This window comes from Drosophila mauritiana, unplaced genomic scaffold (genome assembly GCF_004382145.1).
Source record: "Drosophila mauritiana strain mau12 unplaced genomic scaffold, ASM438214v1 Y_36, whole genome shotgun sequence".
NCBI classification, from domain to species: Eukaryota; Metazoa; Arthropoda; class Insecta; order Diptera; family Drosophilidae; genus Drosophila; species Drosophila mauritiana.
The window spans coordinates 1,149,569-1,167,254 of record NW_022881582.1 but is presented as its reverse complement, the minus strand read 5'-3'; positions in this window follow the sequence as shown (position 1 = coordinate 1,167,254).

Below are 17,686 nucleotides of genomic sequence, written 5' to 3'. Positions count from 1 at the left end.
GCCCGATGCCTGATTAGGTACTTGTCGTTTGACAACCGAGCTTCCCGTTAATAAACAATCCATCCACTTTTAGTTTCAGTTAGGTATTTCATATTCCGTCCTGGAATTTATGGTCTCTGGAGAGTTCCGGAGCCATACCGGAGGAAATGTTATGCTTTTATATGTTTTTTTTCTATCAGTTCGGTAATAACCGAACATTATTGTTAAAAAACAACATTCTAATTTGAGTAATTGATTCTTAGGAATTATAGTTCTGATTTAAAGTCGGTTCTATACCAGGATTTCACTATTCAAAAATTACTTCCTTATCATTTAGGATCGAGATTTTTCTAGCTGGATAGATTCGGCTAGTTACTCTTCTAAGTGGTAAGAGTTCATAAATAAATAAATGACATTTATTTTACAACTCTGTATGCACACTCCGTTAGCTTTTCGTACCTATTGAATTATACAACCTACTGCTTTGCTACTCAGGGTAAGACCCGCAGGTATTATTTTTGGTCGCTTAACTTGTATCTTTTTGTCGCTTAGCGTTGATCGTTGGATCTTAGCTCTTACTAATTATCCTTTTTCGCTTATCCTTGATCGTTGGATCTTACCGTTTTTGCCTACTATTGATCGTTTGATCTTCTTTCTTCTTTCTTCTTTCTTCTTCTTTCTAACTTCTTTCTTATTCTAACGAGAGGAATTGTTAGACTTTATATATTCTTCTAGAAGCTTCGAAAATGATGATGAGAAGTAATGAAAATTTAGTTGACGTAGATACTGATGCGTCGGTGACATGCACCATCTGCAACGGGCCAGTACGTAATCTGGATTTGGTTGAAACCCGTTGTAAACATTCTTTTCACAAACATTGCCTTGACAATTACCTTCAGAACCATGACAAATGCCCCATATGTGGCCAGCCATGTTCTCAATCCGAGTTAGGATCTCATTTGCCTTTGTCAACTAAATCTCAAGGTAACAAGATGATGACCCGTTCAGGTTCTCGGAATACAGCCAAGCAGAATGAGAAGTCTGATCCAAATTCCCAACAGGATATTTGTCAGATTCCAGAGTTGTGACAGAAGACCGTGTTAAGCAAATAGTCCAAAGTTCAATGCAGGCCTTTCAAGCAAGCATGCTAAAATCAGTGACAGAACAAATCACTATGGCATTCACTCAATTGAATAAATCCACATTTGTAAATAATGGACAGAGTGAGCTGCAGCAAGATATACAAAATAATTTCGGTCGAGACGTTCCCGAAATAAACTCAGAAAGAAATAACAATTCACATGTTAGGACTTCACCAGACTTTCGTAGCGATCGAAGTGATCTAGGATTTCCAATATTATATCAAATTGGCGTATTAAATTAAGCGGTTCAGCCAACAACGTTGCCATTGGGGATTTTATTTACCGCGTAAATTGTCTCACTTCGCAAAGCCTGAACGGAAACATCGAACTTCTTTCCCATTTCGCTAATTTACTGTTTACAGGACAGGCCTTAGCATTTTATTGGCGTGTTCACAGATCGGTGGATAACATGAATTGGAACGTGTTATGCAGGCGTTTAAAGGAAAGATATCAAGATCAGAGATCTGATCGTGAAATTAAAATTGCTATGCGTCGCCGTAAACAGGGTAGCACAGAAAATTTTGATGAGTTTTTGGATGCAATGCTTTCCATTGCAGATTCCCTTCGTGAACCAATGCAGGACAGTGAGATTACTGTAGAAGTTCGTCATAATCTCAAACCGGAGATCAAGCACGAATTACTGCACATAGACACCCCAAACTTAGCAACATTGCGTAAGGAAAGTCATCGTCACGAAGATTTCTTTCGAAGCACCCGGACAAAGCCAATCCAATGTCCGAACACAAGCAAGCGTTTCGTTAACACAATTCTGCAGGAAAATGATTCCGAAGATCAGTATGAGGAAGAACAGGATTTTGAGGACGAGATTTGTGTCGGTAGGACTCCTGAGAAAATTAAGTGCTGGAACTGCGATGAATCAGGTCACGGTTACCAGAATTGCCTTAAGACACGCCGTATTTTTTGTTATGGTTGCGGAACACCGGAGGTGTATAAGCCCAACTGCGCAAAATGTAAATCGGCATCGGAAAACTCTCAGCAGGGCATTAGTTATGCGAACAAAACGAATGTCCGCCGTTAGCCTTGAAAATACAAAACAGAACCAAATTCTGTGGCAAATGATGTTCATTCCATTCTGCCTTCAACTCAACCTGACGTATCTGACTTTCATTCGAAATATGGCGTTCGTCATATGTTTACTGGTGCATATGCTCCACAATCCAACGGAGCTGAGAGAGTTAACCGTTCTATAAACGCTGCTTTAAGAGCTTACATTCGCTCTGACCAACGCGAATGGGACGTGTTCCTCAGAAGCATCAACTGTTCTCTTCGTAACTCGATTCACCAATCTATTGGTATATCGCCTTATCAGGTTGTTTTCGGTAAACACATGATATCCCACGGTAATGACTACAAACTGTTGCGCAAACTTAATTTACTCGCAGAAGGTGACGTAAAATTATCAAGGACTGACGAATTTCAAAGAATTCGCTCCAACATTGCCAAACATTTGAATAAGGCTTATGAGACAAACCAAAAGTCTTACAATCTCCGAGCACGACCCAGATCTTTTGAGGTTGGTCAAGAAGTTGTTAAAAGAAATTTCGTGATAAGTAATGCAGCGAATAATTTTAACGCGAAACTCGCTCATGTCGGTGTTAAGGCCCGAGTCAAAGAAAGGATTGGTCAATCAATATATATCTTAGAGGACATGAACGGCAAGGAAATTGGTAGATTTCATGCCAAGGACATTTGGTAATTGCTTTTGACTCCTTTTTCAGTTTTTATTGTTAGTCACAGGGACTAAAAATCAAATCTGTGGTTGTGGGAGTCGAGCCAAATGGCAACCTTATATGTGCTATCGCACTTATTTGGTAACGAACCATTTTAGCCAAATTCAAATCCTGGCAAAATTGAATATTGCCCTATAAAAATACCACAAAATTCACGAGTAGGATTGTAGCAAGCTACGGTCACACATGATTTGCATACTTCTGTTCTCTTTTCGTGAAGGCGTGATCGAGTGCAGTTTAATTTTATGCAAAATCCATGATTAAAAATCCGCGAGCATCGTGTGGTTTGGATAAGAGTTTTTCAAGACAAATACTGCCAAGTGATAGTTTACTTTAACTGCGCCGCTGCCGGTCCCACATTTGGAGGCAGAAGACTTAGTGGCTGCGTCGCCAAGGCGGTTTGTATTGTTTTTCGCCCACAACTTTTGACCACGCGTGAAACTTACTGTGGCTTCATCGATCGCAGAAGGACTTACAACTGCTTGCATCAGGAGCACCCACCGCGTGCAGCGGAAAGTAGGGCTCAACCCACCCTCCCCAGAGTTGGCGTTCTTTTTTTTCTACTCTTCATCGCCGCAAGCAGGAAGCAGATCGCCGTGCATCCATTTTATGCACAAGTATCTCTGTCTACAGTATTGTAGCTGTGACACTCTTGTTCATCTCAACACAAAACCCACGCCCATTTTCCCTGAGCATGCCGGTCAAAATAGTAAACAGAATGTGTTGGGGTGTACAACGCTCTATGAGTGTGTTCGTTGCAGTTATAATTGGCGCCCAAACGTGGGACAGCCCGATGCCAGATTAGGTACTTGTCGTTTGACAACCGAGCTTCCCGTTAATAAACAATCCATCCACTTTTAGTTTCAGTTAGGTATTTCATATTCCGTCCTGGAATTTATGGTCTCTGGAGAGTTCCGGAGCCATACCGGAGGAAATGTTATGCTTTTATATGTTTTTTTCTATCAGTTCGGTAATAACCGAACATTATTGTTAAAAAACAACATTCTAATAATTGATTCTTAGGAATTATAGTTCTGATTTAAAGTCGGTTCTATACCAGGATTTCACTATTCAAAAATTACTTCCTTATCATTTAGGATCGAGATTTTTCTAGCTGGATAGATTCGGCTAGTTACTCTTCTAAGTGGTAAGAGTTCATAAATAAATAAATGACATTTATTTTACAACTCTGTATGCACACTCCGTTAGCTTTTCGTACCTATTGAATTATACAACCTACTGCTTTGCTACTCAGGGTAAGACCCGCAGGTATTATTTTTGGTCGCTTAACTTGTATCTTTTTGTCGCTTAGCGTTGATCGTTGGATCTTAGCTCTTACTAATTATCCTTTTTCGCTTATCTTTGATCGTTGGATCTTACCGTTTTTGCCTACTATTGATCGTTTGATCTTATCGCTTATTTTTCTTATTCTAACGAGAGGAATTGTTAGACTTTATATATTCTTCTAGAAGCTTCGAAAATGATGATGAGAAGTAATGAAAATTTAGTTGACGTAGATACTGATGCGTCGGTGACATGCACCATCTGCAACGGGCCAGTACGTAATCTGGATTTGGTTGAAACCCGTTGTAAACATTCTTTTCACAAACATTGCCTTGACAATTACCTTCAGAACCATGACAAATGCCCCATATGTGGCCAGCCATGTTCTCAATCCGAGTTAGGATCTCATTTGCCTTTGTCAACTAAATCTCAAGGTAACAAGATGATGACCCGTTCAGGTTCTCGGAATACAGCCAAGCAGAATGAGAAGTCTGATCCAAATTCCCAACAGGATATTTGTCAGATTCCAGAGTTGTGACAGAAGACCGTGTTAAGCAAATAGTCCAAAGTTCAATGCAGGCCTTTCAAGCAAGCATGCTAAAATCAGTGACAGAACAAATCACTATGGCGTTCACTCAATTGAATAAATCCACATTTGTAAATAATGGACAGAGTGAGCTGCAGCAAGATATACAAAATAATTTCGGTCGAGACGTTCCCGAAATAAACTCAGAAAGAAATAACAATTCACATGTTAGGACTTCACCAGACTTTGGTAGCGATCGAAGTGATCTTTATTTGGATAGACCTGATAGGATTTCCAATATTATATCAAATTGGCGTATTAAATTAAGCGGTTCAGCCAACGACGTTGCCATTGGGGATTTTATTTACCGCGTAAATTGTCTCACTTCGCAAAGCCTGAACGGAAACTTCGAACTTCTTTCCCATTTCGCTAATTTACTGTTTACAGGACCGGCCTTAGCATTTTATTGGCGTGTTCACAGATCGGTGGATAACATGAATTGGAACGTGTTATGCAGGCGTTTAAAGGAAACATATCAAGATCAGAGATCTGATCGTGAAATTAAAATTGCTATGCGTCGCCGTAAACAGGGTAGCACAGAAAATTTTGATGATTTTTTGGATGCAATGCTTTCCATTGCAGATTCCCTTCGTGAACCAATGCAGGACAGTGAGATTACTGTAGAAGTTCGTCATAATCTCAAACCGGAGATCAAGCACGAATTACTTCACATAGACACCCCAAACTTAGCAACATTGCGTAAGGAAAGTCATCGTCACGAAGATTTCTTTCGAAGCACCCGGACAAAGCCAATCCAATGTCCGAACACAAGCAAGCGTTTCGTTAACGCAATTCTGCAGGAAAATGATTCCGAAGATCAGTCTGAGGAAGAACAGGATGTTGAGGACGAGATTTGTGTCGGTAGGACTCCTGAGAAAATTAAGTGCTGGAACTGCGATGAATCAGGTCACGGTTACCAGAATTGCCTTAAGACACGCCGTATTTTTTGTTATGGTTGCGGAACACAGGAGGTGTATAAGCCCAACTGCGCAAAATGTAAATCGGCATCGGAAAACTCTCAGCAGGGCATTCGTTAAACGAACAAAACGAATGTCCGCCGTTAGCCTTGAAAATACAAAACAGAACCAAATTCTGTGGCAAATGATGTTCATTCCATTCTGCCTTCAACTCAACCTGACGTATCTGACTTTCTTTCGAAATATGGCGTTCGTCATATGTTTACTGGTGCATATGCTCCACAATTCAACGGAGCTGAGAGAGTTAACCGTTCTATAAACGCTGCTTTAAGAGCTTACATTCGCTCTGACCAACGCGAATGGGACGTGTTCCTCAGAAGCATCAACTGTTCTCTTCGTAACTCGATTCACCAATCTATTGGTATATCGCCTTATCAGGTTGTTTTCGGTAAACACATGATATCCCACGGTAATGACTACAAACTGTTGCGCAAACTTAATTTACTCGCAGAAGGTGACGTAAAATTATCAAGGATTGACGAATTTCAAAGAATTCGCTCCAACATTGCCAAACATTTGAATAAGGCTTATGAGACAAACCAAAAGTCTTACAATCTCCGAGCACGACCCAGATCTTTTGAGGTTGGTCAAGAAGTTGTTAAAAGAAATTTCGTGCTAAGTAATGCAGCGAATAATTTTAACGCGAAACTCGCTCATGTCGGTGTTAAGGCCCGAGTCAAAGAAAGGATTGGTCAATCAATATATATCTTAGAGGACATGAACGGCAAGGAAATTGGTAGATTTCATGCCAAGGACATTTGGTAATTGCTTTTGACTCCTTTTTCAGTTTTTATTGTTAGTCACAGGGACTAAAAATCAAATCTGTGGTTGTGGGAGTCGAGCCAAATGGCAACCTTATATGTGCTATCGCACTTATTTGGTAACGAACCATTTTAGCCAAATTCAAATCCTGGCAAAATTAAATATTGCCCTATAAAAATATCACAAAATTCACGAGTAGGATTGTAGCAAGCTACGGTCACACATGATTTGCATACTTCCGTTCTCTTTTCGTGAAGGCGTGATCGAGTGCAGTTTAATTTTATGCAAAATCCATGATTAAAAATCCGCGAGCATCGTGTGGTTTGGATAAGAGTTTTTCAAGACAAATACTGCCAAGTGATAGTTTACTTTAACTGCGCCGCTGCCGGTCCCACATTTGGAGGCAGAAGACTTAGTGGCTGCGTCGCCAAGGCGGTTTGTATTGTTTTTCGCCCACAACTTTTGACCACGCGTGAAACTTACTGTGGCTTCATCGATCGCAGAAGGACTTACAACTGCTTGCATCAGGAGCACCCACCGCGTGCAGCGGAAAGTAGGGCTCAACCCACCCTCCCCAGAGTTAGCGTTCTTTTTTTTCTACTCTTCATCGCCGCAAGCAGGAAGCAGATCGCCGTGCATCCATTTTATGCACAAGTATCTCTGTCTACAGTATTGTAGCTGTGACACTCTTGTTCATCTCAACACAAAACCCACGCCCATTTTCCCTGAGCATGCCGGTCAAAATAGTAAACAGAATGTGTTGGGGTGTACAACGCTCTATGAGTGTGTTCGTTGCAGTTATAATTGGCGCCCAAACGTGGGACAGCCCGATGCCAGATTAGGTACTTGTCGTTTGACAACCGAGCTTCCCGTTAATAAACAATCCATCCACTTTTAGTTTCAGTTAGGTATTTCATATTCCGTCCTGGAATTTATGGTCTCTGGAGAGTTCCGGAGCCATACCGGAGGAAATGTTATGCTTTTATATGTTTTTTTCTATCAGTTCGGTAATAACCGAACATTATTGTTAAAAAACAACATTCTAATAATTGATTCTTAGGAATTATAGTTCTGATTTAAAGTCGGTTCTATACCAGGATTTCACTATTCAAAAATTACTTCCTTATCATTTAGGATCGAGATTTTTCTAGCTGGATAGATTCGGCTAGTTACTCTTCTAAGTGGTAAGAGTTCATAAATAAATAAATGACATTTATTTTACAACTCTGTATGCACACTCCGTTAGCTTTTCGTACCTATTGAATTATACAACCTACTGCTTTGCTACTCAGGGTAAGACCCGCAGGTATTATTTTTGGTCGCTTAACTTGTATCTTTTTGTCGCTTAGCGTTGATCGTTGGATCTTAGCTCTTACTAATTATCCTTTTTCGCTTATCTTTGATCGTTGGATCTTACCGTTTTTGCCTACTATTGATCGTTTGATCTTATCGCTTATTTTTCTTATTCTAACGAGAGGAATTGTTAGACTTTATATATTCTTCTAGAAGCTTCGAAAATGATGATGAGAAGTAATGAAAATTTAGTTGACGTAGATACTGATGCGTCGGTGACATGCACCATCTGCAACGGGCCAGTACGTAATCTGGATTTGGTTGAAACCCGTTGTAAACATTCTTTTCACAAACATTGCCTTGACAATTACCTTCAGAACCATGACAAATGCCCCATATGTGGCCAGCCATGTTCTCAATCCGAGTTAGGATCTCATTTGCCTTTGTCAACTAAATCTCAAGGTAACAAGATGATGACCCGTTCAGGTTCTCGGAATACAGCCAAGCAGAATGAGAAGTCTGATCCAAATTCCCAACAGGATATTTGTCAGATTCCAGAGTTGTGACAGAAGACCGTGTTAAGCAAATAGTCCAAAGTTCAATGCAGGCCTTTCAAGCAAGCATGCTAAAATCAGTGACAGAACAAATCACTATGGCGTTCACTCAATTGAATAAATCCACATTTGTAAATAATGGACAGAGTGAGCTGCAGCAAGATATACAAAATAATTTCGGTCGAGACGTTCCCGAAATAAACTCAGAAAGAAATAACAATTCACATGTTAGGACTTCACCAGACTTTGGTAGCGATCGAAGTGATCTTTCTTTGGATAGACCTGATAGGATTTCCAATATTATATCAAATTGGCGTATTAAATTAAGCGGTTCAGCCAACGACGTTGCCATTGGGGATTTTATTTACCGCGTAAATTGTCTCACTTCGCAAAGCCTGAACGGAAACTTCGAACTTCTTTCCCATTTCGCTAATTTACTGTTTACAGGACCGGCCTTAGCATTTTATTGGCGTGTTCACAGATCGGTGGATAACATGAATTGGAACGTGTTATGCAGGCGTTTAAAGAAAAGATATCAAGATCAGAGATCTGATCGTGAAATTAAAATTGCTATGCGTCGCCGTAAACAGGGTAGCACAGAAAATTTTGATGATTTTTTGGATGCAATGCTTTCCATTGCAGATTCCCTTCGTGAACCAATGCAGGACAGTGAGATTACTGTAGAAGTTCGTCATAATCTCAAACCGGAGATCAAGCACGAATTACTGCACATAGACACCCCAAACTTAGCAACATTGCGTAAGGAAAGTCATCGTCACGAAGATTTCTTTCGAAGCACCCGGACAAAGCCAATCCAATGTCCGAACACAAGCAAGCGTTTCGTTAACGCAATTCTGCAGGAAAATGATTCCGAAGATCAGTCTGAGGAAGAACAGGATGTTGAGGACGAGATTTGTGTCGGTAGGACTCCTGAGAAAATTAAGTGCTGGAACTGCGATGAATCAGGTCACGGTTACCAGAATTGCCTTAAGACACGCCGTATTTTTTGTTATGGTTGCGGAACACCAGAGGTGTATAAGCCCAACTGCGCAAAATGTAAATCGGCATCGGAAAACTCTCAGCAGGGCATTCGTTATGCGAACAAAACGAATGTCCGCCGTTAGCCTTGAAAATACAAAACAGAACCAAATTCTGTGGCAAATGATGTTCATTCCATTCTGCCTTCAACTCAACGTCATATGTTTACTGGTGCATTTGCTCCACAATCCAACGGAGCTGAGAGAGTTAACCGTTCTATAAACGCTGCTTTAAGAGCTTACATTCGCTCTGACCAACGCGAATGGGACGTGTTCCTCAGAAGCATCAACTGTTCTCTTCGTAACTCGATTCACCAATCTATTGGTATATCGCCTTATCAGGTTGTTTTCGGTAAACACATGATATCCCACGGTAATGACTACAAACTGTTGCGCAAACTTAATTTACTCGCAGAAGGTGACGTAAGATTATCAAGGACTGACGAATTTCAAAGAATTCGCTCCAACATTGTTAAACATTTGAATAAGGCGACCCAGATCTTTTGAGGTTGGACAAGAAGTTGTTAAAAGAAATTTCGTGCTAAGTAATGCAGCGAATAATTTTAACGCGAAACTCGCTCCTGTCGGTGTTAAGGCCCGAGTCAAAGAAAGGATTGGTCAATCAATATATCTCTTAGAGGACATGAACGGCAAGATTTCATGCCAAGGACATTTGGTAATTGCTTTTGACTCCTTTTTCAGTTTTTATTGTTAGTCACAGGGACTAAAAATCAAATCTGTGGTTGTGGGAGTCGAGCCAAATGGCAACCTTATATGTGCTATCGCACTTATTTGGTAACGAACCATTTTAGCCAAAATTTAAATCCTGGCAAAATTGAATATTGCCCTATAAAAATACCACAATATTACCGACTAGGATTGTAGCAAGCTACGGTCACACATGATTTGCATACTTCCGTTCTCTTTTCGTGAAGGCGTGATCGAGTGCAGTTTAACTTTATGCAAAATCCATGATTAAAAATCCGCGAGCATCGTGTGGTTTGGATAAGAGTTTTTCAAGACAAATACTGCCAAGTGATAGTTTACTTTAACTGCGCCGCTGCCGGTCCCACATTTGGAGGCAGAAGACTTAGTGGCTGCGTCGCCAAGGCGGTTTGTATTGTTTTTCGCCCTCAACTTTTGACCACGCGTGAAACTTACTGTGGCTTCATCGATCGCAGAAGGATTTACAACTGCTTGCATCAGGAGCACGCACCGCGTGCAGCGGAAAGCAGGGCTCAACCCACCCTCCCCAGAGTTGGCGTTCTTTTTTTACTACTCTTCATCGCCGCAAGCAGGAAGCAGATCGCCGTGCATCCATTTTATGCACAAGTCCGCTTGGTGACTTCTTCATCCGTGCGCATTCCGAATATTTGTGCACAACACGAGCCCCAGGCTTCTGGCCTTGTCGCTGCGTATGCTGCGAACCTGAAGCAGCCGCAACACGAATGATCGTGTCCAGTCTTAAGTATCTTTAGAATAGTTTTTCATATTTCTGTTCATTTTACCTAAAAACATTTACTTATAAATCTCTACGATTCTAATTTAGCTTAACTTGTGGGAGATCTGACAAGTATATATATGTGATTTTCCCAATTTATATTAATACCTACAGCAAATCATCAACAGTCATCAGGCCTGCTGACATCGATGGAAAGTGCGTGAGTACGGAACAAAAATAATAAAAACACACAAGCATATATGTAAAAAGTCATATATTCCTAAATAGTGTGCTTTAAAATACCTTGCCTTAATTAATCGTATATATAGATCTCTTAATTTAAAGAAGTTTAAAGTTTAAATATTCATTAATCATACATAATTCTAATGTAAAGTAAGCCAAACAAACAAAAGCAGTAATGTAAACTTAAATACCAATATTTGCATTCCTATCTTAATTATTTTTCCTTTATTTTATCGTTGATAAGCAAAATTACTCAATAAGAGATTTCCTTAACGTAAATAACGTAATTTTTAGTTTAAGGATTAGGTTTAGGAAAATGTATCGGAAAATTTTCTTTATCTTCAATTATATGGGGTCCAAAATGAATTAATCTGACGTCTTGTTGGGCACCAAAGGGTATGTAAAGCAGTGGTTGTATTAGGATGGAGTCCGAATGTATTTCACAGGTAGGGTGGGTATATAATAAGGCCAAACATCTGGGCCTCATCTTCAATAGGTACACTTTCTTGTCCGCTTCTTAACCGTTTGGTTATCGTTTTTGAATCTACCGTATCTCTGTCTACAGTATTGTAGCTGTGACACTCTTGTTCATCTCAACAAAAAACCCACGCCCATTTTCCCTGAGCATGCCGGTCAAAATAGTAGACAGAGTGTGTTGGGGTGGACAACGCTCTATGAGTGTGTTCGTTACAGTTATAAAATGAAGCGAGGTGGCAACGACCGTTCGCTGAACGGTTGGAGGGTTGGAGGGTCTGTGTGCCGGTAGGAACCGGTAACTCGCGCATTCAATTTCTTGGCCATGTTATAGGAAATCACAAAATTTACCCCTCACCCGAGAAAATAGAAGCTGTAACCAAGATGCCACAAACTATTTAGCAAGAAGAAAGTTTTTTGGGCTTGACGGGCTATTTCAGGACGTTTATAGAAAATTACGCAGGCATAGCTACACCTTGAACTGAGTTGACAAAGAAAAAGGCAATGTTTAGATTTGATTTTAATGAAGAAACGACGTATTTTATTTTCTTCGATCTTCGTGTATCTCATTTTCTTTTCTTAAACAATTTAAATTTTAAGCAACCCTCTGCAGAACATGCGATGGGACTGCACAGGCCATTCACATATTTATTCTTTCTTTATTACGTAATTTTACTCGAATCATAATCTCCGGGCCGGACTTAGGTGTCATTCGACCCGTGCCGAGAGTCTGCCAGGCTGGGGGCCCGGGAAACAACTAGCCCAGTCGCTAACGGAGAGTCCGGGCAATTGGCGTCCGCCCGGTCTAGTTAGCCTTACCCGGGTACTCTTTCCGGGTGGACCGTTTATTTCTCTGCAACTCGTGGGAACTATGAACAATAGACCTAAAAAGATCAAAATACCGCAGGCCTTGACTGCGGGAAATGTCGGAAGACAATTTGAGGACCGTCTCCTTGACGGAGAGCGGCCTACTTCGGTGGTAACACCAAAAAATGCTCGTAATCGGAGTGTGCCAACGGCACAAGCACGCCCAGTTCCAAATGTGTGGTCCAAGCCGGCCAAGCGGGACGGAAACGCCTAAGAAGCAGAAGGTGGAGAAGAGCAGGCCACTGACTGCTTCTTTCGATGGCCCAAGTACCTCAAGTGCTGCAAAGGCAACTGAGGTACGCAAGCAAGTACTCATATTCGGCCGTAACTGGGGCCATTAAAGTTGCGGTCGTACCAGAGGGATACCACAAAGTCGTCCTCAGGAGTGAGAGCCTCTCTCTGTGAAAATACTGGAAGAGATAGTCCTGTTCGGTTGGTATTCTCCAATTAAGTTTGGAGGAATCCACTGCCTCAGGCTTCTAGCAGTAAATGTCAGATCACAGAATTATTCGTTTTAACATAGGGCTAAGTCTAGAATGTAGCGAAAATACGAACTGGGAAGTGTTCAATACCTCCTTACTGCGAGGGTAACCGGGAAACTCCGTACCACTCTAGAACTGGAGACGAAGATATTAACTCGTGTTTTACTAACGCGTTCAGAGAAAGCTGATCCCTTGGCCGAGCCAGGGATAAAGGTGCTCCATGGTGGAACTACCAATTGGAGAAGTTGCGGAGAGCGACCAGGCGTCTCTTTAACAAAGCAAAAAGAGAAGGGAATTGGGATGCCTACCGGAATAAACTGACCATGTATAACCATGAGATCAGGAAAGCCAAACGAAGGAATTATAGAACCTTCTGTGAGGCAAGGTGATAGACTTCACAGAGCAATCTCCAAAGGAGTGCCAGAATCAAATCAGGCAATACGAAAGGATAACTCCTATACTATAGGAAGTAAGGAAAAACTTGAGCTACTACTGGCTGGCAACTCACTTTCCGGGAAGCACGCTCCAAACGGATGGGAATACCCTGGTAACGGCACAAAATCAATAGTAACAACGGAGAGATTAAGATGGGCAATTCAGCCAATCCTGCTTCAACGAGCGCTAAGTCAGCTCGCAGTACTGATCAGGAAAATACTGATCAGCAGCCTAGTTTTAGGACACATACCTTCTGCCTGGAGTATAGCAAAAGTGGTCTTCATTCCGAAAGCTGGAATGAAATACATCACTGATCAGAAGTCGTTCAGACCCATCAGCTTGAAATCATTTTTGCTAAAAACGTTGGAAAAGGTTGTGGATTAGAAGCTAGCATTAAAAGCACCCTGCTTGTGGAGCATCCGCTCCAACGGACGCAGCATGCCTACAGGCCGGGCAGATCAACTGATACTGCCCTATATCACCTGAAAAGCCTTATTGAGGATTCACTGACTCCTATGGAAGTGGCAATATGTGCCTTCTTTAGACATACAGGGTGCTTTCGATAATACCTCCCCTGAGTCATGTCATCGCATCCCTGGCAAGAAGAGGACTAGATGTGACAACCAGCAGATGGATCAAATCACTACTGGCATCTAGGCGAGCCATGGCCAGTATAGGAGGACAGTCGTCCACAGTATCTACCACAAGGGGTTGCCCCCAAGGGGGTGTCCTCCCGCCTCTCCTGGGTATATTTTGCCAAGGCTATGCTGACGATATTGTTTGTGTTCTAATTTTCAGCAAACTAGGAATTTTCCAGGACCAGCAACCCCCAGCATCCCAACATTTGAGTCCTTCGAGCCGGATATCCTGGATTTTTCAAGTTTGTCCACCAGCGACCAACTTATAAGATAAGTACGAAATCTCCATTCCTTTTAATGCAGCAAAAGGTTCGAAAATCCAATTTCGTTCAATTTGCTGCAAGATTTATTGTCAAATCTAACGGATTTCTCCGACAAAAGGCAATTAAAGGAAATTACTTATCCATTTTCACGGGCGCCGCCATATTACCCACCGTTCTAAATTTCTAAGTCCTATTTTCCGAATATATTTAAATATTCATCCAGTCCGAACAGTGCAAAATTCCAAATGTGAAAAAAGTGAAATTAATTTGTGCCGAGTTCAGTGAAAATTTCTAAAGACCAAAGCTCTGCCAAAGGTAGCAAACATTCTGTTCTCGTTTTACTGTATCCAACGCAAGACAAATTCTTTTCGCAACACATTTTTTTGCTTTAACTCCGCAGTCCACTTAATACAATTTGCTGTGCTATCAAAGAATACAACAACGAAACAAACAACACACACCCTCTGGCCATTCCAAATAAAATATTAATTAAATATTTACCCGCCAGTTCCATATACATTGCATATATTACATCTACATATACTACATCCATATACATTGTATATATTACATATACACATACTACATCCATATACATTGCATATATTACATCTACATATACTACATCCATATATCTTACATATATTACATCAACATATATTATATCCACATATATTACCGACATACATTGCGCATACTATCTGCATTCCTTTTAACCAAAGTTTACCAAAGTTTAAATTGTTTCCCGTCGGCAAATCCAAACCACAAATAAAATTTATTCCAAGTGCCGACGCGGAAAAGGCGTTTTGTTTTCCATCAATTTTTTCCGTAAATTTTCAAATTAATTTCCGAGCAATAAATTAAAATTTTAAATTAAATTAAACATTTTCAATATTTATTAAATTTTTTTTTGAAAACTTTCAAAAAAAATAATCATCCATAAATAAATAATAAGACCGCCAAATATAAGTCGTTCACCCGACAAATATTTTTTTTCGTATTGCTTGGATATTTATTTGTGGGTGTTTTAGAAGTATTTACAACGCGGAGAAAAGACTCCAATTCCACCATTCCATTTTCTCCGTTTTCCAGTTGTAAACAAAAGAATAAAATTTTCTTCGTTCTAATCAAAATTTTATTTCACCGTGTTCCATATTCCAAGGGTTCCAACCGTAAATAAGGTGGACCCAATTACCATAAATCACAGGTCATTTATACAATTCGCTGTTCACTCCGAGTCACCTGTCCGATTAGTCTAAACTACAGCGTTTCCACTTCGTAAATTTTACACCACTTAAATTATTTAGTGCAGTCTGAGGAATCTGTCTACTTTTTCAACAGTGTGACCGGGCTCCAAAACCGCTTCCCTTCCATTTCGTATTTCTTCGATTATGCCCATCGGGGACGATAAGAAGAAATTGTCCGCTGACAAACCCAGGTCTATTTTTTCAGCACAAGGGCCCAAGAGTCCAAGAATCCCAAGCATTTCGGTGAGAACGCCTGCGCAGATTTCCGACGACTGTGCTACTCCATCCAAAGCCACAGTACAGCGCACAGCTAAAAATATGGCTGCTTCCGATCTAGCGCTAGCCAAATTCATTTCGGTTTCTGACCGCTTTAGCGAATTTGAGGCTCAGATCAACACTCCGGAATCCGCAGCTCCAACCGTCACGATGCTTAGCGTCCGTCACGAACAAGTCCGAACTCTATGGGACAAGGTTGAAAAGGAATTCGACCTCTGCTCAGAGTGCCTTGTGTCAGCAGGCGAAGCGGCAGCAAGCAACATGCCTATTCTCAGGGCTAAATACAGTTATTGCTATTCAGTCTATGAAAGGTGTGTCGCCCAGCTCGTTGATAAAATCGAGCAAGGCATGTCTCAGTCCATCCCAGCCGCGAACGCTGCGCCCCAGGCCTACATTTCCTCTGGCTGTCGGTTGCCTCCATGCGATACAGAAGTTTTTGCAGGCGACTATCTTCGCTGACCGACTTTCCGGGATCTTTTCACAGCCATTTATATCAATAATCCACGGCTGACTCCGGTTGAAAAGTTATTCCATTTAAATGCCAAAACAAGTGGCGACGCGCATGCCATAGTTTCGATTTCGCCTCTCACCAACGAGGGTTTCCGCTCTGCGTGGGAAAACCTAATAGAGCGTTTCGAAAATAAACGATTGTTGGTAAACAGTCAATTGAAAATACTGTTTAATGTGCAGTCGATACCACAGGAATCTGCAAAGTACTGTTCAAGGTTGCTTGACTGCCTTAGAACTATCAAGCATCAACACTGAGAACTGGGACTGCCTGCTGGTATATCTGTGTTCATCCAAGCTCCCGAAGATAACTCTCTCCTTATGGGAGCAGTCGCTACATAAGAAAGCCGACATCCCGACATGGGGAGAGCTGAATACCTTCCTCACAGAACGTCATCGAACCCTAGAAGCAATCGATGATGTGAGACCGTCCGTACCGAGTCAGTCGCAATCCAAAGCGATAAACTCAAGTGGGCCCTCTAGAAAATTAAATTCCTATGAGACGAAAGTGGCTCCAAAATTGAAAAGTTGGGACTTGTGCAACAAAGAGAAACATCCTGTCCGTGTATGTCCGCGGTTTCTCCAAATGTCGGTTGACGACCGGTCAGCCTACATTAAACGGAAGCAGTTATGCTTAAACTGCTTCGCAACGGGACATCAGCTTCGTGAGTGCAAAAGCACTCACAATTGTTTTACTTGCCGTGGCCGGCATCACATGTTGTTGCACCGAAACAACCTCTGTTCCAGCAATTCAAGCCCTTCAAATCCTGCAAGGCAAATTTCCGCAAATCAGGCCAAATTCGTTCCAAATGAGAAGGCGGTGTTCAAAATTATTTCGCCACGGGCTCAAGAGCTATCCTTCTTGGCACTGCCATAATCAATATTTCCCATCTTGGCACTAACTTTAAGGCACGCGCCCTGATCGACTCCAGATCAGAAGCGACATTCATAACCGAGCGACTGTTCAATCTAATTAGATTGCCATTCCAGGTGGTTCAAGTCTCGGGCTTAAACCAAACAGTAGCTGCTCAGTGCAAGTAGCTCTGCAGGTTCACCATCCGATCTCCGACTAGGCCCGCGTTGCAGTTGGAGACGACGGCCTATGTCCTCCCTCAACTAGCCGGAAATCTGCCTTCCTACCCAATTCCGCAAAATTTCCTTCGGGATCTTCCCGATTTTCCACTGGCGGACCCAAAATTCTATGAGAGCGCACAAATAGATGTCCTTATCGGAGCCGACATTCTGCCTTCGGTGCTTCTGAGTGGAGCCAAAACCAACATCTGTGGCTCTATTTTGGGGCAAGAGACCATTTTCGGCTGGGTACTAACTGGGCCAGTGTCAGCCTCAGCCCAAAGCAGAATTTCCTCTTTTTCGACACAGATCTCCCACGCGTACGATAATTCACTGGACAAACTACTCACAAAATTTTGGGAGGTGGAGAATATACC